Source organism: Dermacentor albipictus, unplaced genomic scaffold (genome assembly GCF_038994185.2).
Source record: "Dermacentor albipictus isolate Rhodes 1998 colony unplaced genomic scaffold, USDA_Dalb.pri_finalv2 scaffold_42, whole genome shotgun sequence".
NCBI classification, from domain to species: Eukaryota; Metazoa; Arthropoda; class Arachnida; order Ixodida; family Ixodidae; genus Dermacentor; species Dermacentor albipictus.
This window is the reverse complement of record NW_027225596.1, coordinates 225773-247416: the sequence shown is the minus strand read 5'-3', so window position 1 is coordinate 247416 and position 21644 is coordinate 225773. Positions and strand designations below refer to the sequence as shown.

The 21644-nt window shown below is 45.4% G+C and overlaps 1 protein-coding gene across 8 annotated transcripts in view; it reads right to left on the bottom strand.

Moving 5' to 3' along the window:
- Positions 1-21644, bottom strand: part of LOC139052897 (uncharacterized) — a 355309-nt gene that overhangs the window by 178255 nt on the left and 155410 nt on the right. For 5 of the 8 annotated variants that reach the window (XR_011510109.1, XR_011510111.1, XR_011510110.1 and 2 more), the window contains exon 15: positions 3266-3448. The exons of the other annotated variants lie outside the window; for them this stretch is intronic. The gene's annotated coding sequence lies outside the window, so the exon portion shown is untranslated. The remainder of the gene's footprint in view (positions 1-3265; positions 3449-21644) is intronic. 8 annotated transcript variants of the gene reach the window in all.

Here is a 21644-nt window from a genome sequence, read left to right as displayed (position 1 = left end):
TTACTGTAGTATGTCACAAATGTTCTGGCCTTTCAAGCGTCCTGCGAATGCACCAAAAAAACAGATGAAAGAATGTGCAGGCATAGGCCTTCAGGTACGCGTCAGTTGACTTCATACCAGAGCAAGGACAAAGTTGCAGCACTGCGTCGGTCAAATTATGCTCTGAAAAAGTCCAAAAATCGTCTGCTGAAGAGCTTTAAAAAATGTCGGTGGAGCTTGCAGAAGGTCATATCCACACGCAAAAAATGTCAAAAAAAGAACTGAGTGAGAAATTACACACAATAGATCTCCCTAGTGCTCGGCTGACTGCGGTAAAGGAGTATGTAGCAGCAGCGAGGTTGACGAACAAAAAAAGCAGCAGTAAGCGGAGGATTGGCTTCTGATGTGCTTGCTGTTGCACATACGTAGCCGATCTGCATACTCGTTCCTGCGAGGTAATGAGGTGCTCTCACTTCCTTGCGTTACGACAGTGTGCAAGTACCTGTGCATCATAAGAGTCAGGTGTGGCTTTTACAAGAGGTTTTTCACAGCCCTTGAGAAGAAGATGCCCACTAAAGACAATTTTAAACGCCATGGAATGCTTGTTTTCAACGATATGCGCATTCGAAAGGAAATTCGAGTTCGTTCGAAGACGATGACATACAGTGGCTTCACTGATTATGGAGATTCTTCAGCGGCCCGCGACGACCTTGCTGACCACGGGCTTGTATTTCCCTTTGGGTCATTTGGCAACAACATTTGGCAACTCTCAGCCGATAGCAGTGTTTGCAATACTTTTGCTTGAATACGCGGAAGTCTTAGACGGCATGGTCGCCTGTGCTGGCGCAAATGTGAACCGTGCAATGAAGAAGGAGTTCGGTGTCACTGGAGCATTGCAACAGTCCCGGAACTACTTCAGTCATCCCATTGATGAGAAACGCAATGTATATATGTTTTCTGACGCACCCCATCTGATGAAATGCGTTCGAAACCGTTTACTTTCACAGAAAGTGTTGTGCGTAAATGGCGATTGTGTTCGCTGGGTACATTTTGGCAGGCTGTTTATGGGGGACTCTAAACAGCCGGAAAATTTGCATGTTTGCCTCAAAATAGCTCTGTTCCACATCAACCCTTCAACGACCGAAAAATGCGGTTGAAGCTGGCCACTCAGTTGTTCAGCCGGAGTGTAGCGAAAGGCTCGCAGTCCTACTCGAAGCGAGGCACAAAAGTGCTCGAAAATGTCAAGGGAACAGCAGAATTCACACTAAGGTTTAGCAATCTTTTTGATGCTCTCACCCGAAACCATCCAAAGGAAAGCATCACTGTTGGCAGCAGAGATTTGAGGGTCCTGGCCTCGTAGTTGCATTGCTCAAATAAAATGGAAAAGGGAAAACCTCAAGAGCAAGTTGTCTATCCGAGCAAACCGCTGAGGGCCTTCGTGTGACTATTTTGTCCACACTGGAACTATAAAGATACCTGCTAAAGGAGTGCGGTTTCAAATGTGTTTTAACAGGAAAACTTAACCAAGGCATGTTGGTACGCTTCTTTGGGATTATCAGACAGGCTGGTGGCCAAAATGACCACACATCTCTGCCCGCATTTCTGCAGCTTTACAACATGGTATCAGTTTACAGTTTTATTAAATCCCCTAAATTCGGAAACTCACGTTGAAAATGAATCGCGGCAAGGTGCACCTGTACTTACACTCAAAAATTTTTATATGTGATTTTGAGGACAGTGTCAAGTCAAAAGAACACCTGAAGAAACTCAAAGAGAAGCTAAACGGCCTAGTTGCTGCTGAAGAGGAAGAAGACCACGTGTTCGATAACTTGCATGAAGCACCGGAGCTGCAGATTGCGTAATTTATTATTCAGCTGGTTTTATATGCCGCAAGTACTTGAAAAGCGCAACGTGTGCAAAATGCCGTGAAGGATTATTGGAACAAAGAGCACTTCGTCATCAGCCAGAAAGCAGCCTTGTTCTGTGTAAAACCTGGGGAGGCCTTTTGCACCCAAAGCGATGTCTTTTTCTGTTGCTTCATGCAAAGGAGATGGAATTCCACAAGCATGCGGCTCTCAGAAATGCCGATGAATTAACATTGGACCACATGCTTGATAAGTACAAGTTTCAGTTCTCCTGTGCCAATCACAAAAAGAAGTTATTGCTGGCGTGCTACACACATATGTAGCCATGTGAATGAGGCAGTACTGCAAACACAAATCTGAGGCAAAAAATAAGTCGCAGGAGCTGCAAAAGCTGTTGAAGCTTCAGTAAGTGAAAACTCTACGTTTAATTTGCTCAAATAAATGATGGGCGCCATGAACTTCCTCGTGTGTGCGCAATGTGTGCCAGTGTCCACTTGGTTTATGGAACGTAAACGCTTGTACGAATATTTCGTTTATGGCATGCTCTCCGTATTTGTCAAATAAATGTCAATCTTCACAAAACTTTACTGCTTTTGCGTCCCTGGCTTTTAAATGACAGTCGTCCATATGATTGACAAATTGGCAAATGCCGACAAGCAGAGGCTAGTCCGTCCTGTACACTAACATCACAACCACCTCTACCAGAACCCTCAACTTCGGTTATTAAAAAATGCGGCCTTCGAATAGCCACACTGGAAACCTGTTTTGCAGCGCATTACAATTTAACTGCAAGCTTATCGAGGTTACCGTACACGTAAAACTAGTTTTCGCGGGGAGATTTTGGCATCGCATCACGGTAAGTTCTGTTGGTGAGGTAGGTATTGTAGCCGACTACCGTTGCGCTGGCCTCATTGTGCCACGCGCCTATACCGGCATGGAAGAGAGCGCGCACTACAAGGCTATCGGAGCACGCTTAGTCTCGTTAAACGTATGCTTCGTTCAATCCAAACAAGTTTCCGTGTCAAGCTGGAATAACATACGAAGAACGTTTTATGACGCTTTTCACATCCGTAATAACTCTCGCCCTGCTTTTCTGCTTTAAAACCAAGACCCTTGTGTCTGTGGCGCCATCTGCCGAGCGCTACGCAATACAAGCACAACCTATTTTTCCGCCTGGACGGCCTTCGTTCAGCCACCTAGCCTATTCTTACGGTGTTCTCACTGAACGTGTATGCAGGCTAAGATCAAATGTTCAGAACGCATATCCTTGTGCACAATAAAGAAATATCATTTCAAGGTCTCATTAAAAAGGTTATACATACGTGGCCGGAAAAATGTTCGAAATGTAATATTTTGGGGTAACGTTTTCTGCTGTGCATTATACAAATTTCATAAAAATTACTCCTGAACATGTAACTCACCTTGGAAGGCTAGCAGCGCGCTGCAGCGAGCTAGCAGCCAGTTGCGGCGGTTCTGTGTTTCATGGATGATCTGCCCTGGCACCGGCTGGTTCGTCTGCAGCGCACTGCAGAGCCGTCGTTCTTGTCGTCGCGACTTTCTTATTGCTCGCATGCACCTTGCGAGGAGCTTGTCGATGCCATCCTCTGCAAAAAAAAAAAGTCAACTAAGGGTTACCATGGCTCGCCTCAAATAACCGGAAAGGAAAAATGCAACTCTGTTACATACGGAAGTCTGAACCTCATATAGAAACTGGTATATATATTATATATAGTATATAGTATAAAACTCATATATTGTCAAATTATCAGCCCTGCCAGCACATTTCCCTGGGAACCACCACATACGTACACCTGCCCATAATTTCGTTCCACGTTTCTGTGACAAAATAACACCTGATAACATCGCACTTTTTCTCGAATAACATTTGTGTGCGCATATCATAAGAAGCCAACAAACACTGACACCAAGGACATCACAGGGAAAATGACTAGTGCTTAATAAATAAATTAAAGAAACGATAAATTAATGGAAATGAAGATGGATAAAAAATCTAGTTGCTGCAGGTGGGGGACGATCCTACAACCTTCGCATTTCGCGTGCGATGCTCTACTATACAACGCGATGCTCGCGTTGTTTCCTCGTTCACTTTCTTGGGTATTTACTTTTCCTTGTAGAACCCTGGGAGTGGACGTGGAACTTCCTTTCTGCCACAAGCATCACGGGAACGCGATCTTTTTGAGCAAAGGCAACCGGCCAATACGGCGCCGAACCACATCTTTGCTTTTGTTGCTTCACAGCTGCTTCTGCGCTTTGTCCACGCCAGAAACTCCAAATACCGGTGCAAATACAAATACCGGCCGCCCCCAACGTTGGTAGATTAGGTCAGTTGGATAAGTCTGCTTCGGAGGCGGCTCCAACTCGTCTATACCTTCAGAGATGGCGCTGGCGTCGCGTTGGTATCGAGCCGCCGGCGGTCGGGGGGCACGTTCAGTGCTTTTCTTGGTGTCTGTCTAGGCTGTCTGTCGCCGGCTTGCAGTCCGAAAAAGTTCCTTTGGTGCTATCGCTTATCTATAAGTTGGAATATAGGTATGTGACTTGGAGATCACGTGTATTACGTTGTAAGCCAAGTTTGACAAAGAGTCTGTGTGCTGACATGCAGCCCGCTGGGCTGCCAAAGTGGATATGCTTCTCGAGAGAAAACGTGCAGTCGGCAGCACTTAACGTGCCGAGGACTTTAACTTTCTACTAGCACATCGTTAAAGGCAGCATTGTTAAGATTCCACGTGGCAGGTGGGCGCTTGAGGTGGGTGCAGAGTAACTTATTTTCCCAACATTCCTGCGCACCTATCGAAAGCAAAAGCACCAAAGCCCAGACGAAAACCTTCGAAGCTAAGAGCAACAGAAAATTGTGATGTTCGTAAGTCGGCAAGTGATGGTGACGTGATGTAAACATAAAAAACAGTAATGCTAAATAAACTGAGCTCCCTTCCAATCTAGAGATGTGTTCAGAGGAAGCATCTTCGTTCCCTGCATTCTAAGAGCACTCAAGATGCGAGTCCTGGAGTGTCCAGCTCATGACTCTGCAAAGTTGGCGAAGACAGTGGTATTGTTGTGATCGACAGGGCTGTGGTTATAAAGAAAGACTTCGCTGTTGCACTCAGCTTATGCGGAAGGCTTGTTCCTCCGTGCGTCTACAACGAATATGGTTCAGGAGAACCATTAAAATTCTCAAGCTTGAAGAAACTATCCGCATTTCTCACTTACGTTAGCAACCTAACAGTGTGCAAGGGCTGTCATTGTGGTTTATTCCCCTCCATTTCGGCAGCAACATCAGCTTTCAAGACCCAGGAGGGGTGGAGGAGCGCAAAATGCTTTAGGCTGTCTCAGAAAAGCTTCTGCCCACCGTGCAAGAGCACAAGAAAAATATCCGAGCACGGGAAAAACGAAAAAAAAAGAAATCCGAGGAACGAACCAAACCCCACCAAAGGGTACGTTTAAAAAATAAAAACCTAACTAAGAAAGAGTGATTAGGGCTACAATTTTTAGCAAGAAATCCAAAAAAAAAATTGGGCTTTCAAATGTGTCTTCCTCAAGCGAAACAGCTTGCTCTGCACGCAGTGTTGAAAGCTTCAAAAGCAAATCAACGAGAGGAAAGCGCTATAAAACCAACCGGTTGATGACTTACCTCTCCCTTAATATATGAAGCCCTGCTGCTTATAGGCTGATGTCAAAGATGAATTGTATTGTATTGTATAGGGTTTTATGGCGCATAAGCAACTTAGGCTATCATGCGCCAAACACATGGTCTAACTTATTTCAGCCCAACAACAATTGAAGCCCAACAAACCAATTGAAGACCTCAGCCTTCAATTGGTTTGTTGGGCTCCTCAGAGTCCTTGTCTGGACAAGGACCTCGATAAGGATACCCAATTTTTGAAATAAGTTAGACCATGTGTTTGGCGCATGATAGCCTAAGTTGCTTATGCGCCATAAAACCCTATACAATACAATACAATTCATCTTTGACATCAGCCTATAAGCAGCAGGGCTTGATATATTAAGGGAGAGGTAAGTCATCAACCGGTTGGTTTTATAGCGCTTTCCTCTCGTTGATTTGCTTTTGAAGCTAATTTTTTGAAAACTATTGAAAACTTTTGAAGCTATTTTTTTTGAAGTTATTTTTTTATTTTTGAAGCATATTTTTTTTATGTCAAAGATGAATATTTTCCCACTACCTACGTGATCGCGCCTTAAACAAATTCTCAATGGAATGCCTTGAGAGTTCGGTTTTAACAAGGTTTCGCTTAACAGCATTGGTGCACTTATGAAACAAATGGAGTAAGGTGCTGTGGAATCCTCATACTAGCGGAAATGTAAGTGCGCCAAGCTTTCACATTCAACAAGCAAACATATAAAGTAGACGACCAGAAATCTACAGCCATGGCAGATCATGCACTTGTGCTTACGTTTGTGCCTCCATTTCATTCGTGGGTACTACCAATTGCCAGCTTCGCTACAAAAAATGCATCTCCTGAAAGAGTCCTCGCAAGGATGGTTTTGAAAGCCGTCAAAGAGCTTCATAAACAAAATGCGACAGCTGTAGCCGTCATAAGCGATGGAGCAAGCACAAACAAGTGAATGTGATCAACATCTGGTGTGACAGGCAGCTCTCAAGCACATAAGCACAAAATTGAATATCACTATATTCCAGACAGCAGTCTATACTTCCTCTGTGGTGTGTCTCACATTGTGAAGTGCATAACAAATCATCTGCTTCGTCACAAGTACGGCATGGTAGGTATCCGCTTATTTATGTTAGCTTGTAACAAAATTATCGTGATCACAAAATATTAGCTCCACCTTTTCAATCATCTTTTTACTTTACAGAATGGTGAACATAAAATCAACTATGACCGTTACTGTATACTTCAGGAACTTAACAGCGAGCAGCAGCTCCGTGTAGTACCAAAACTGACAAGAGAGCATGTGAACCCCGACACTTTGAGAAAAATGAATGTGCGGCTGGGTGTTCAGGCAGGTGTAATTGCACACATTCTTGTTGCTCTTAAGTTATGGTGAAATTCGTGCATGCGTAGCAGAAGATATCTAAAAATGTTGCGTTCCTTGCAGCTTTCCAGCCAAAGCACTGACATTGGCCTAAACATGCACAGAAGAGTTCAACATCCCGGCCTTGAAAACTGTGATGCAACAGCGCAGTTCACATTTCTGGTGAACGATCTCTTTGATGGCCTAAAAAGAAGCTGCCACGTTTTGGGATAGGGAGCTTATCAAAAGAAATTGAGGTACGCAAAAACAAGTCAGTTTCGCCACAAAGATTAAGCAGTAAATGCGACAGTAACAAGCTTTTTACAGGAAATATGCTATGAAAAGGGCAGTATTAATTATAGTAAACATATTTGGTGTGGCCTGCGTACACATGAAGAAACAGAGAGAACTCGTTGACCACAATAACCCCCGGTTAGAACACTATTGTGATGATCCAAGCATGAAAATTGTTCAAACACATGTGGTTTTCATGTTGTTATTTTCTCCACTACTGCAAGCGTGCGATAGTGCAGAAATTAGTGCAAAACTAACTTCACTTTTTACTTCCTTGCGCGCTACTAATGAATGTTACATACTCGTTTAGTTTTAAGCTGGTTCAAGAATTCCTTCGACTTATAGATGTGACCGAGCAGAACCACATCAGAGTGGAAACTGTTACGTTTGCCTCACAAGTGACCATGGAGTCCCTCCGAGTGACACTAGCGTCTGTCTTGGATTTGATCACATACGTTCATTCCAAAGGAGCACACTATGTCCCGACAGGAAAACTCAACCAGTATGCCTTGGAAGTAGGAAATGCGGAAACTTTTTGAAAGGTTACATATGTCACATATGTCACATAGGGACGGAAGTGTTTGTAAATGTTTCAGGGAAACAGCCTTTATTTCACTTTTCTTTCTTTCAGAGATTCTTCGGAGTCACTAGATGCTTGGAAGGGGATGAAGATCACATGCCTATCATGAGCTCACACATATGCAGGCTTTTAAGTCTGCACACACCTATAAAGTTTTGCATCACTGGCGATGTCGTGGCAGAGCCAACTTTCATACCTGCTTCTGTTCAAGAAACCATGAAGGCAGGAACGAAAGAACGGCCGACAACACATGAACCGCTCTAAGCTGTGGTCAAGTTAAAGCTACAGAAGCTACGGATTTCACCAAAGAGTGATCTGGCCACGGGAGACACTACGCCAGATCATGGATACAGCATGCCAGGGGCACAAGATTGCGTTGGGTACGATTTGTGTGGCTATCTCGTACACACTTTTCCAAAACATGAGAGGTGTATTGCATACATCAATGAAATCCAGTCATCAGGTAAAGAGTGTCCAGAAGCTTTCCTAACAGGTGAGAGTTAAGGAAGGATGCCGTAAGCATCCTTCGTGGGATTTATTCAACAAGCTTAGAGGCGTTAAAAGCAAAATCTCTAATCTACTGCAAGAAACCAACCTCTGCGTGGATACCTGGGACATCCTGTATTCACTCCAAACCTACCGTATGCATGGAGTTGGATGCACTACTCACAACTCTTACTGCAGAATTGTTGCAGTCCTACATTGCCTTACGTATGAGTTTCGCTGCAAATTACGCATGCAAACAGCTAACTGCTTCCTGAGCTATTGCTGTTGTGAGAAGGGGAAGTTGATGTGAAGTGTGAATTGACTGCATTGGTGAATGAACGCATCATTGGTATTTGAAGCTTTTTCTAAACAGAGCTGTCAGTATGTCGTGTATTGGACTGTGCTCTATTTTTTTATTACTTCCTCCACTTTACGTGTCTCCTTCGTAGCTGGTGGGAAACTTTTAATGAAAAGCCAAGATTAGTACGTACGGGAGGCATCTTCAGGTGAACTGTGCCGTTAATGTTAAGTTCCCAGCAGTGAGGTGTGCTTACTGACTTGAAACACTGCACCATCGTGGCGCTCAGTCGTATAAGACTAGTAGTGCGAATTTCGAATTTCCGTTGTTAGGCTCAAGTGGCACGATGGCTTCTAAATATATTCGCAAGCTTAATTTATATGATGGTTTAAACATGCATCTATGATAACTATAGGTACATGTGCGAGAATAGCGCAGACGCACCTAAGAATCGACCCATGAAAGAGCTACGAATGAGGCCGCTCGAATGAAACACAAGTGATCCAATATTGTGCAGGGACTCTCGCAGCTCTCATATATGAGTAAGCGATATTCAATTAGGCCTTCTCTAGTGTCTTTACTGCAATTTCACTGATGCGAAAATGGCTTGCTTCCGCTGGTCAACATGGAGAAGTAGCACATGACCCTCTGTCGCCAATCCGTTAGAGTTACTGTATATGCTACCAAAGGTAGCAGAGTTGCGCGTACGTCCGCCATCTTGCCTGGGAAGCAACCAAATATATGCGGCGAAGCTGCACTCCGTTTTTGCAGGCGACGTGCCTACCGGATTGTCGATCGACCGCGAACGCTTTCGCCTCGCTTGTGGACCGCTTTCCCACCTAATCGCAAACAAAGCGAATCGAAACAGCCGACTGAATAAGATAGTCAAGGAAAAGGTGCTGCTCTTTTTTAGCCCGTGGCGAAAGATGCAGCGCAAATATTTTCAGTTGTTTTTGGACTAGCAGTCACCTGTGCACCTTCTCGGAACTTTTGATCTAATAACGTATGGGCACTAGCGCATCTAAATAGATTATGTATTCTATACACGCCGGTCAGATGCAGCATTCATGAACTTCGACGGTAACAATTAGATCGCACCGAACAGTCTTAGGGAATATGTTGATGTTATTTTTTGGAAAAGCTACTTATCAAGGTAGTATAAGGTTCGAAATAACATAGTGTATTAAAAAGTTGATAAACGTTAGCAACTGAGGTAAACAATCAGATGCCTGAGAGTTTTTCCTTTGCTTGAATATTGCTTGGCACTAAGATTTTTTTTCAACAAAGATAAATACGCTACTAAGAGCAGTGCGGTGGTCTTTTAGCATGTAAACAGTAACGAAAAGAACTGCGCCGCAACTACCTCTTTTTCTGGCAATGAAGCCAAAATGCGAATTTCCGAAAAAAAAAGAAACAGTGCGCGCGAACATTGACATATTGAGCTTTATCAATTTGTGCTCTTTTACAAAGTGAGCTGTACTAAATATAATGAGGCCTATGCACCGAAGCTCTCAACGCGTAGGTAGTCTAAAATATTACTGGTGAGTCAATGACCGACCATTAGTATATCGACTCTGGTACACCATTAGATTTGCTGCAGAAACGTACCCACCTACCAGCAGGCACTGGATATCAACCACATCTGCAAGTGTCACTCAGTTATGTGCGTTTCACTGCAGGGAATAAAATGGAATCGACTGGAGGGATTCCAAAAGTAGCCTTCTGTGGGAGTGTAGGTAAGGTTTTTCTCTTACAGGATTGACATAGCTACAATATAGGTAATTATGCAAAGTACAGTTAGGCCATTACTGTATTTTAAATGATGACACTCATTCCTCTTACCTCCTGCTTCACATAAGCAGTAGTAGACGAAATATCTTTACTTAGTAATATAACCCCTTTTATGTTCCGAAACAACCCAAGCAGTGCATTATTATGAAAATATGAGCTGCCTTTTTTATCGCAGTTCAGTGAATGCAGTGTGGTGCATGGGATCGAATAAAAAGTTTTCCCGCTTTCAGAGCGATTCGTGCAGTTGGGAGCAGGGCACTCGGTCATTATATCATTCCGATAGAATTGCGATCACACTGCGATGAACCAACAGTGAGATGCGCTGCGCACATTCTGTTGTTGCTCCACAGCTAGCCAGCACGCGAACAGCGAACGCCAAGATCAAACGGATTCGCTTTGAATTTGACTGGCGATAAACTTGTGCTAATCCAGTTCGCTGCAGCGGCGGCATCGCAAAATACAAAAAATGGCCTCAGCATCTGCTTCTCCACCATGCACGGTTGCTTGACTATCACATGATGACGTTCTGCCAATAGAGGCGCTAGCGGCTTGATAGAACAGATGCGCAACTCTGCTACCTTAGGTAGCATATACAGTAGTTCCAATCCTAACGCGACCGCAGCACCTCCTCAGCGCTTGAGACGGGAGGGGCCCGCTCTGTCGCCATGGCGACCCCGTGCGCTTACCGAATTTAAACATTACCTAAGCTTACCTAATCTAAACATCTAAACTGACCTAATCTAAAAACACTGGCCACTCCTCATGCGTTTTATCGAGCAGCCGCGGTCAGAGGTAAGCACAATCATGTTCAACAAATGGCCATGGGGAACCAGCGCTGGATAGGCGGCACGTCGAAAAGAGTGCGCTGCACGCCGCCCTGGCGACGAAACGCGGCATATTCCGGCCACACAACCAGAAGACACACACATACGCAGCCGTATGTTCCGTTCTCGCGCCGCTTCATGTGGTGTTTTTGTAAAGAAGCTAGCGCCATCAAGTGATGAAATGACGAAAGAAGCTTTTTAAGCTTTATATATTTTTCACAGTGCGTCGCGGCGAGCACGTGTCTTTCTTTAACGGTTTCGTCGTGTATAGACAAGAACGGCACCGAAAGCGGCGCTCCTGCGCCGGCGTTGAGAGCGCCGCATGCGAAGCAAAATTCTATTAGCGGGTGGTACCCCTCTCCCATCTCTCGTTCGCGCCGCCTTGATTGCCTCCTGCACTGCGCGTGTTTGGGCACGTTTCGTGCCGCGCGCGGTGTGTGCGCGTGGACATTTCCTTCGAAGAGCGGTGTACAGTCTGTTTCACATTTAGGGGACAACTCGAAGAGCATTGCATCGCGATGCGGCGAGCGCTTGAGTCAGGCGGCGGCAGCAGCTCGCGCAGATGCTCGAGGGGCGGGATCTTAACGGCGTCGTCTGCTACGGCGGCGCGCGCTGGCCGCATTGTCGGGAAACGTTCTACTGTCAGGTGCAGGGCGCCGATCACATCGTTACTGCGTGAAATGAGCCGTTATTCTTTGCTAAGCGTTGCGCGACGCCCACTGATACGCCTGGAATGTAAGTTCATCGCTGCATGGCAGTCATAGACGACGTACTGATTCCATACATTCTTGACGGCCCGTTTCTCGAAGGCGACTATATATTCTAACGCGATAGGACGCCGATCCACACTGCTCGTGCTGTGCAAGAACTGCTAGAAGAGCGCGCAGTCACTCTCTTGGAGCGGCCCCCTCAATCCCCGGGCGCCAACATCATTTAAAATGTCTGGGACTCGTTGAAAGTATCGCTGGCGCCACATCCCCTCGATCAGTCGCCCGAGGATAGGCTTCGATCCACCATCGTCAGCCACTGAGATGTGCTGCGAATGAACACATCCCTGATCAAGTCATTCTACACAACTGCCTTCCAGGATGAGCGCTGTCATCGCTGCCGCTGGGGACATGACGAGATACTAACTGAAGTTCTGAGCGTGACGTGTCCAATACCCCGCCGGTGGGCAGGGTCTGTCTGGTGTAGTGAATGATTGTCGAGAAAAATCACTTCCAGCTCATTGTCTTAACGTAAAACATTCCTTTATTCGTATCCATTTGTTTCATCGTGTTCTACCCCCACATTTATCATTGTTGAGTGCTTTGTTTTCCTTTCGAGTCAAACAAAGACAGAGCACGTTGCGCGCACATCTTGGTGCGTCTTGTCGCTGCTTATTACGGTACCACACAGATGGATGGATGGATACAACTTTCTTGTACGTCCGGCAAGGTTTAACGCGACCCGGGCTCAGGTCTCCCATGGAGGAACGTCAAGGCCCTGCCTCAACGCCGCCTCACGGGCTTGCTGGACTGCCCACGTCTGGATTCCGAGGTCTGAGCTGCGCAGAGCGGCGGCCCACCTCGACGACAGGGTCTCCGGAGTAACTGCCATCCCTCCTATAACTACATTGCACTCCCACAGCATGTGTTTGAGTGTTGCTGGTCCTTCCTGGCACAATTTGCACGTGTCGTCCTGATGCTTATCTGGGAAGATGCGTTTGAGACGGAATGGATTAGGGAACGTGTTTGTCTGGAGTTGTCGCCAGGCGACGGCCTGCCTCCTGTTCAATTTGGGACTCGGCGGGGGGTATATCCTTCTGGCGTTCAAATATGCACTGGTGATGTCGTTGTATCTTGTGAGCCTGTCCCGTTCTGCTCGAGAAGCGTTCGCTATCGTACGAGAGGCGTTGCCCTGTTCGGCGCGGCGGGTCATGTCTCGCGCCGTCCGGTGCGCCGTCTCGTTTAGGTTCGGGAGCGCGTCGCCTTCCGTGGTGACGTGCGCGGGGAACCATATGATCCTCGAGCTCGCGGTTTTGGATCTGCCCGCTTTGGCCAGAATGGACATGGCTTCCTTGGAAATTCGACCTTTGGCATAATTCTTTACTGCCGTTTGTGAGTCACTTAGTACGACTTCGCATTCCTGTTCTGTGAGGGCTAGCGCAATCGCTACTTCCTCCGCTATTTCTGAGTGTTTGGTGTATACACTACATGTGGTTCTGATTTTTGATTCTGCGTCTATGACTACAGTGAAGAAAAATACGTGCACACGCTCAGCACTCCGGCCTTTCGAAAGAACAAATGAACCATGTTGTCAAAAGAAGTTTGTGGAACTCCATTATCGCCAATGGAGGATCAGAGTGTGGCGACGCTCAACGTTTAGTAAAGAATATCAGCTCAGTTCCCGCTGTGCCGATGAAATCGGCGCACTGCCCCCGACAGTACCACGCTTCCCGAAAATGCGGCCAGCGCGCGCCGCCGTAGCAGACGACGCAGATCACGACACCGCCCCTCAAGCGTGTGCGCCTGCTCGAGCTGCTGCCGCCGTACGACTCCATTGCTTGCCGCCTCGCGACGCAATACGTTCCGAATTTTCCCCTTAGTGTGAAACAAACTGCACACGCTATATTTGCCTTTAAGAAGATCGGTACGCTTGACGATTATTTTTATGGCTGCAATGCGGCGAAAGGGCAGCGTCTGCTTAACCATGTAAGGGACGCTGAGCAGGTAATTGGAAACGACATCGTATGTGCCGCCGGAAAAATCGTCAGCACATACAATGCGGCACATACATACGGCACCTACGAGCTAAAGTCATTTTTGCAGTTTCTCACAATGTGTTTGCTACGAATCCGTGTTGTCTCTGATGGCGACAACGGACTTCCACCAACACTGTGCGGAAACAAAACAAAATACATCCCTGCATAGCACAAGTACGACATGCGCACATAACTAACTAGTGCGTCCCCTACAATATGGAATAGAAGCAGCAATGTAGACAGCTTGCCCATTTTTTAACATTGCTCAAGAGACGGAAGTTGAAAGTATTAGTAATCATTCATGCTTCAGCAATGCCGGCGCGACCAAGACGCGGGTGTGTATCGTCCAGTAACCCGATCGATCGGTGCAGTGGTGAAGCGGGAATGAACTCCGGTCATGTTCAATGCATCATGCACATATTCAATTTCTTGGCACGCGTGAACTTCGGCCACTGCTAGCACATATGACAGACGTGGTTTCCATTCTTGGGCAGCGCACACACAAACGAAACACGAGAAAGAAGACAGGACAAGCGCTCGTCGAAACACTTAAAGGTTTTATATGAATAAAACGATTATGTACCGAGTAATTATTAAATTCATGTGGGTTATATATAAAAACCGTCATACACTCAGGAGCGATCAATGAACGAGTTCGCTTTGTTTGCCAGTTGTTTTCTTCGCTCGGCGCACCGCAGTAATTCATGTCTCTTCTGCTTTTATCGTACCATTTTCTTGTGAATCGGCAGAATTTCTCTGGTGGCATCAACCCTTTCGTGTTTACATTGATGTCGTGACAGTTAACAACACAACAATAATTTCCGGTCATCCGAAGAGGCGCCGTCGCAAAGAAGAGACGTTTCGCGCGCAGCGCGAACTGAACGCGGGCGCGACCGCGAAGGGAAGCGGCGACGGAAACCTGCACCCGTTGGAGATGAAATCGCTCCGCCAGGGGAGAAACGAGCACTGGCTGTCTCGCGAATCTAGCAGTTATGGCTCCGGTCGTGCTGCGCTATGGTTTCGTAAGTATTAGTTGGCCTGAAGATATTCCATATTTCTCTGGCTAGACATAAAAAATTCTGATGTTACTTCGCCACCGCAGTCAATGGAGAAGAAAGCTTTATCGCATCAGCTGACTCGCGCAAGCAAAGGTTTGAGTGCTCCGCTGCTTGATCCGTAACAATCCTGGCTACATGTAGCACTAATTACATAAATTTGCCAGATGCATCTCAGCGCCGAGTCCTCATCCTTATGCGCATTTATATAAACACATAGGTGGCTTAGTCGCGCGTGCGCCGGCACTATGCGCATACACTCGTATTACAAGGCAGCTTCCCTCCCACATAATTCTTGGCAATGAATGGATAATTTTTACCTTTCGTATCGTTCACTTGGTGCGGTGGCGTAGGAAGGGGCTTGGCGGTGGCATTGCGAAGGAAAAAATGGTGCATATGCCGGATGGTGCATGCTATTGCTCATTTTCTTTTCAACGAAATACCGACTGCAGATTCTGCTGTTTGGTACTGTCTGCCATGGCTGACCGTCTTCACTATCGAATAAACCAAGGATACACGCGAAATTTGATTTAGAAACCAGCCCGACACCACTTGACAAGGCGACAAGACGGGAGCTTACTCCGCTCGCCTGACTGCTTGGAAATAACGCCGCCTCCGTTCTTGTTCGTAGTGTTCAGATGGAAAGACGCAGAAGGATACATCCTCTCTCATCCCGACTTAGTTGTGGCACTTGTATACGCAACAGTATCGTCGGCGCCCTTTTGTTTTCCTTCGACTTTAAGGACACGCAACGCAATTTTCGTCCGCGGGGGAGGCTGCATTGTGCACGTTCAGACCGTCAGGGCGGCGCTGCAGGCGCCGTGAAAACTCCAGCGCTGGTTCCCCATAGCGGGCGAAAAAAATTGACCGCCCGCTGCTGCTAATAAAACAAGCATAGTGGAGGCACTTAAAGGATGCTCGCATTAGTTTAGATATCTCCCGCTAGAGGCGGCCTAATAAGCGCAATTTTACCTTACAACCTTTCTCCTACAATTGTAGAACCATTTTCATTACATAAAAAACAGTACAAAATTATCGTTGCTAAACATATACTTGTATTGTACTCCTTATTAGTAAGTTTATTCTTCATTTTGTCACTGTAAATGTAAATAGCTTTCAGCATCATTGATTTTCCACATGACCTCTGGCCTGGATTAAAACTTTTTTAACGGTATTTTCGAGTGCACGGTGGCACGGATTGATTCGTTCGTACGCTTAAAGTGGTTGCTTATTTGTTGCTAGAACTAGTTTATTGTGCTCCGATGTCTTGCATTATTTAAATTGGGGTGAACTGATGTGTTTTCAAGCGGACATATAAGCCTGAAAGCTAGGTTTCGGTTGTGAGCTATGCGTCAGCATCCAAACTGGAACCGTAGTATGCGACAGATGACAGCAGTACCAGTGAGTCGTTTAATATTGCTGCCTGAATACTTGTACAATTGTGCTAACATTATTTCAGGCGGAGATAACTAACTATATTCTGCATCACATATCTGCTGTCAGGCCTTTCTGTTGTTGTTACTGAAATAAACCTTTGGTTGCGAGCATTTGTGAGTCAGAGCTTACTTCTAACTATTATCTTCCTTTGTTGCCCTATTTGGTCACATCAAGGATATTTTGTACGACAGTGGGTGTCAGAAACGCCGCACATTCGCAGCAGGTGGTCCTTATACACACCAAATCTCGAAAAAAGATATCGGAACTTGCGTCGCTTTTTTCACCTTGCTTCTGTGGGCATGCACGACTGAGTGGCTTATTTTTGTGTCCACTGACAACTTTTTTCTTTTGGTAAATTGAAGTGAATGTACTGAATTTAATGCATTAAAGAGTTGCACGGATGATAATTCAATAACATTTCATTGTTGTTGGTTCCAAGTTTTTGTGTGTGTTTAGTTTGGTTTACCTTAGGGCGCTTATTTTTCAATAGGGAACCGGTACATGACGTTCGTGGAAAAAAATATAAATATAAAGTCCGAATAACTTCATGTCTTTCATGCGTTTGCTTGTTGAACTAGTAGTGTGATCACTCCTAGTGTATGATTGAGCCCATAAATGTTCTCATTTGTGATCCTAATAATACTTAAGCTGTTGACACACATTGTAGTCAGGCAGACATCAATGTTATGAACAGTAGCAATGTTTATTGAACCCCACAAAGCCTAACGCATCATTTTATATGCTAAATTTTTTGCCTGCAAAATCTGATTTTGTACTCTACACCCAATGTGCAGCCTACATTCTAGAGGGAGTGTTCAGTTGTGAATAGTTCAGCAAATGAATTAGTAAGTAAAATTCTCATAATAATTCATTTTTACTGAATTATAATTTTGCTGCTTTCTTCACACTAATATACTCTATGACCAGAAATACGTGTGAGCAATTTTTTTTTTTTTGACGTGGATTGGTGTTCCAGCTTTCTGAGGTAAACATGCTGCTTAAGCATCCTACAACAAACAGTGCACGTTTGCATGTTTTCTGCAGTCATAAGCCGTTACATCGTCACAACTTTTTGCATTTCACATAAGGAAATTTTTTGTTGTTTGATTTTTGATGAAGTCAATATTTTTTTTTTCAAGACACGCAGTAAGAAGCATGGTGCCTGTGTAAAGCAGGGCACTCCACGCATTGAAGAGAAGCTAGTGTTTGCTACAACACGGCCATTGTGTGGACTTTGGCTGCTGCTACAAGGTAAACAACATGAGTTCAGAAATCAAATCCTTGATAAATGCTGTATTGGCTTGCTAGTCTTGAGATGCATGTCATGTATTAGCCGATCATTTGAATGTTTCTTCATATTTCTTGTGTGTGTTTTTCTTGTGTGAATGTTTCTTCCTATTTCCTAATCTCTTGTGTGAAATCCATATGGGACCGAAAAGGACCTTTCTTGAAATGTAATGGCACAGTGGTAGAAGTCCACCGGTAATCTAACCTACGCATTACATCATCTGCCCAGTTCCAATTTTCTTGCATAACGTCAAAAAGAATATCGGCTATCCCCGTTTGTTCTCTGATGCCCACCGCTCTTCCTGTCTCAACCTTACGCCTAACATTTATCATTCCAGCGCTGTATGCGCAGTCCTTAACGAAAGCATTGATTGTATACCTTTATATTCAGTGATAATAGTGAGCTTCCAGTCAGGAGCTGACAACGTCTGCCATATGCGCTCTAACCAATTTTAATTCTGCAAATTTCCCTCTCATGAAAAGAGTCCAATGTGTGTAGTTGATCTAGGTAAATGCACTCCTTCAAAAACTTTAAGGCTGACTGGCGATGCTGAATTCTTGTTCCCTTACCTGACTATTGATCATTAGCTTGGTGTTCTGCATAATAATCTTCAACCCCACTTTTAAACTTTCTCTGATAACTTCCCCAAACAATTGCTATAACTCATCCCTAGTGTTCCTGAACAGAATAATGTCATCTCGAAATCAAAGTTTGCCGAGACATTCACCGTTGATCCTCACATTGAAATGATTCAATTAACCAATGCTACTTGTAAACAACCACTACATTTCTTTGACACAAATGTTATGCTACACTTGCGCAGGAGATTAGCTTGACATGTAGCACAATAAAGGTCACAAGAGAAATGCAAGCTTATTCGCTTGTGAAAACAGATTTTCTTTCATTACAATGCATGATGAGTAGTAGCCTCAACGCAGTGAAGTGGACCGACCCTTTATTGTTCCTGAAGTTGCAAAATAAGCCTTCTTTTAAAAAAAGAGCTGATGTACGGCTAATGGCTGACCTCATGGCATGTGTTCTTGCGTCTGATGTGTTACTGTTCTGCCCCAACAGAGCCTGTCCCAAGCACGTCTCGACCCAGTCAGCACGACCCAGTGAGTCGTTCAAGGTGCGTTCATAGCTGATGTGCGGCTAAGGGCTGACCTTCTTGCCTGTGCTGTATCTTATGTATTACTGTTCTGCCCCCACAGAGTCTGCGCCAAGTACATATTGGTACTCATCGCAAGAGCTGCCATTTACACCTACAGAAAGGGTCTGGAGCCAAATTCGGAAGGCTGTTACCCCACGAACAAACAAGCGGATGCAAAAATATTTGGATGAGATGGCAAGCATATGGAGGTCCGTGTCAAGACTGAAAACAGCCTCGGCCATCATGCCACCAGCGCGGATATCGTCCCAGTCATCCAGTTACCTCAAAAAAGACTTTTTAGAAATTCATTGTGTTCATATGCACCTGTGACCTCTGAACAAGCACGGATGACAGTGGCCAAAAGAGTTCCGCCAGTTTGCCCTTCACCTCTGTTTCAATAGCCCAAAGGCATACAGGTACCTCGCAAAAACCTTTAGCGTTCCAACAGTAAAAATGTTAAGAACCTGGCTATCTGCAATGTCACTCAAGACTGGATTGATGCCAGACGTTATGGATATGGTAACAGATAAAACAAAAAAAATTGGGATTTGATGCACAGGGCATGTGTCCTCATCTTTGATAAAATTTCTCTGAAATGAAACCTGCAGTATGACTCTAAGCATGGTGTTTTGGTGACAGTGGAATTGAAAGGTCTGGTCATGTAGAAAACACAGCATCCTCGTTTCTCGTGTCTGGTATAGCAAAGTGGTGGCTCCAATCTGCAGCTCTTATGATAGGTGGCGGCCACGGAGAAAGAAACATTTAGGAGTGGAAACTCCGCTGTTTGCGACGACCAGAAAAGGTCACAAGCCCGCGGAACCATTATCGTGGTGGCGGCGCCTGGCGGCCTGGAAAGAAATTACCGCCGTTTTGGTTGCCAGGGCAACCGGTCGAGCGTGTTGCTACCGTTCCGTCAGGCGCGCCTGGCACGGAAGAAGTGGCTGGAGAGCACGCCGGAGCCGCGTGCGCGCGCGCTGCATTTGTTTTTCCCTGCGGCATGTAATGTTTAACAGTCTCGGAAAAGAACAGCAGTTTACGATAGGTAGCGAGGCACTGGAAATGGTAAGGGAATACATCTACTTAGGGCAGGTAGTGATCACGGATCCGGATCATGAGACTGAAATAACCAGAAGAATAAGAATGGGCTGGGGTGCATTTGGCAGGCATTCTCAAATAATGAACAGCAGGTTGCCACTATCCCTCAAAAGGAAAGTGTATAACAGCTGTGTGTTACCAGTACTCACATATGGGGCAGAAACCTGGAGGCTTACGAAATGGGTTCTGCTGAAATTGAGGACGACGCAACGAGCTATGGAAAGAAGAACGATCGGTGTAACGTTAAGGGATAAGAAAAGAGCAGATTGGGTGAGGCAACAAACGCGGTAAATGACATCTTAGTTGAAATAAAGAAAAAGAAATGGAGATGGGCCGGACATGTAATGAGGAGGGGAGATAACCGATGGTGATTAACGGTTAAGGACTGGATTCCAAGGGAAGGGAAGCGTAGCAGGGGGCAGCAGAAAGTTAGGTGGGCGGATGAGATTAAGACGTTTGCAGGGACAACATGGCCAGAATTAGTACATGACCGGGGTAGTTGGAGAAGTATGGGAGAGGCCTTTGCCCTGCAGTGGGCGTAACTAGGCTGATGATGATGATGATGATGATATTCGACGCGCCGCATGGCGCCGCCACTGCATACGGTGCCGTCGGCGCATGCAACAATTGTGACCTTATCTGGTCGCCCGCGCTCGCTCGCGCTGACGGGAGTTTCACCTCCTAAATGTCTTACTCCATTGTGGCGGCGGAGTTCCTTCTGGAACAGTTTGCTGAGATAAGAACTGTTGTCTCTATGTAAAGGCACTGATCAGTAACCAAGCTATCAACAATGGTGAACTTGGGACAGCACTCAGAATACATGGGACGAAAATATATTTTACTTTACATATGCCACACTTATTGAAGTGTACTAGAAACACTTCCTCAAGTATAACCAAGATTGGCAAGGATGTTGATTCATGGAAACACTAAAGAAATACCACTCCACCCATCACCTAAAGCTGAAATACCTGCCAAAAATTACTGACGGGCGTTTGTGTGAGACTCCGTTTGGCAACAAGTAAAGTGTACCTCTCATGTGTTGAGCAACACTGTGTGTTTGGCGGTTTAGCTCTTCTTACTTTTAATGTTCTGCCTCCTACTGCCACACATAGGCAGCTTCCTAGAAAGGATGGGCAAGTTATTTGATGCTTTGAAGAGCTCCGCAATGTGCATAAAAGAGTGCAAAAAGGCATGCCACGATGTCCACGGAACGCATTGAATTTTAAACGCTTGTGTGCTTTGGATCAAGTCCAAGCACTTTGATAGCCCTCACAAACCTAGGGCTGTAAGTGGATGCCAGGTGACAGTCAAAGCAATCTTGTTGCTGTGGCAAGACCTCCACCCATCTTAATTCCATCTTAATTTTCAATTCTTGCTGATGCAACGGCTCAATCAGGGTCCACTTGAGATTGCGATCATTCGGCAGCAGCATTGTTGCAATGAAACTCAAAATGCATACCAGTTTTCTGCCAGTCTAAGGCACAATGTTGTGTCAAAGCTTTTCAAACTTTGGCACAATTGAGCAACTTTAGCAGACCGACTGAAGGGGCCCTTAGCTCCGCATGTGCTGCTTTTACAAAAGGGCTCTCTGAAAAGTAGTGCAGAAGTAAGCCATGACGTGCTTGAGTGAAACAGTTTACCATGCGTGCAGATATTTTATACACACATTCCTAAACTCAGTGCAGCTCGTGCCACAGCCTCCTGAAGGAAAGTAACTAGGACCTTGCAAAACCTAGTCAGTTATTTGCA